The sequence below is a fragment of the Mandrillus leucophaeus genome, unplaced genomic scaffold (assembly GCF_000951045.1).
Source record: "Mandrillus leucophaeus isolate KB7577 unplaced genomic scaffold, Mleu.le_1.0 Scaffold17, whole genome shotgun sequence".
NCBI lineage: Eukaryota > Metazoa > Chordata > Mammalia > Primates > Cercopithecidae > Mandrillus > Mandrillus leucophaeus.
The window spans coordinates 1,351,498-1,353,342 of record NW_012101698.1 but is presented as its reverse complement, the minus strand read 5'-3'; positions in this window follow the sequence as shown (position 1 = coordinate 1,353,342).

Sequence of the window (1,845 nt, the reverse complement as noted above, 5' to 3'; positions counted from 1 at the left end):
TTCCATCTCACCCAGGCATGGCGGCTCACACCTGTAATCCCAGCACTTTGGGAGACCGAAGCAGGAGGATCACTTGAGGTCAGGAGTTCAAGACCAGGCTGGCCAACATGGCAAAATCCCGTCTCTACTAAAAATATAAAAATTAGCTGAGCATGGTGGCATGCTCCTGTAGTCCCAGCCACTCAAGAGGCTGAGGCAGGAGAATCACTTGAACCCAGGAGGCTGAGGTTGCAGTGAACCAAGATTACACCACTGCACTCCAGCCTGGGCAACAAAGCAAGACTCCATCTGAAAAAAAAAGTTTCAGTCAGGCATGGTGGCTCACGCCTGTAATCCTAGCAGTTTGGGAAGCCGAGGTGGGCAGATCACCTGAGGTCGGGAGTTCACGACCAGTCTGACCAACATGGAGATACCCCGTCTCTACTAAAAAAATACAAAATTAGCCAGGCATGGTGGGTGCATGCCTGTAATCCCAGCTTCTCAGGAGGCTGAAACAGGAGAACTGCTTGAACCTGGGAGGTGGAGGTTGTGGTGAGCTGAGATCGCACCATTGCACTCCAGCCCAGGCAACAACAGTGAAACTGTCTCAAAAAAAAAAAGGAGAAAAAAGTTTCCATCTCTTAGTGGCATCCTCCTTTCCCTCTCTTTTGTCCCTAAGGAGTACAGGCACATGGGGTGAGAAGGATGGGGTTTACGTGACTCAGTGGCCATGAAGGAAAGGGGCCTGTCCCCACACTCGTCCTTGGTATGCCATGGCTGATGTCTGATGGTCTCTGATGCAATGTCTCTTATGGCCTGGTCGCTGGGGGCCTTGCTGGCCTCCCAAGTCTGTTCAGGGCTGGTGCACTCGAGACCCTTTCCTGGGGCTAGGCTGTTCCAGGGTGCTCTCAGGACAACCAGTTCCACCTCAGTGCCTCTGAGGTGTACCTGTGACTCCAGTTCGGGCCTATTCAGGCATCCTGTGCTATGGAATTCAACACAGAGCAGAAGTCTCCCCCATCATTACAGCCTCCTCCTGCTGCCACCTGTGGTCCTGTCCATGTCATAGCAGAACCAATGGTGGCTCAGGCAACCAAATCTGAAAGCCCCATTCCATAGCCTTCATTGGGCTATCAACTGTGCCACCATGACCAGCTAATTTTTGTATTTTTAATAGAGACAGGGTTTCACCATGTTGGCCAGGCTGGTCTTAAACTCCTGATGTCAGGTGATCCACCCGCCTTGGCCTCCCAGAGTGCTAGGATTACAGGCATGAGCCCCCACGCCCAGCCACTCTCCACATTCTGGATCACACTCTGTTAGAGAAATAATATGAGCAGTGCTACTACTTGTGCCCAAATGTTTCACAGAGCTTTTACGAAACAACTCTTTACATAAAGCTTACCAGCGTGGCTTTCTGGACTCAGATATAAAGGGCTGAACTGAGAGCCAACTCTAAGTGGTAGATTCATACTATCCCATGAATCATCATTTTCTTTCCAAAAACTGAGGGTGTGTTTCTGGGCCAAACCAGTGTATCTGACCCTTCTCTTAAGATGAGTGCCATTGCGGGTCTCTCAGCGATTCATACAATTAGAGATCTAGTGGGCCTACCTTAGTTTGCCAGACATTCCCAAGGATGTCTGAACCCAACAACACATACAGCCTAGGCTAAAGGTGGTATCTCTGCTATGTATTCTTTTTTCTTCAAAATCTCTTAAGATGATAAATAGAGGCTGCAAAGTTCAAGGTATTGCTGAAATGCTGGTAAGACCGTTATTCCTCGTTCTGGAATTAGCAAAAATAACAACTCTTTTAAGATGCTGTAGTCTGTGGAGGCTAACTCCCTAAACTGAAAGATAAAAA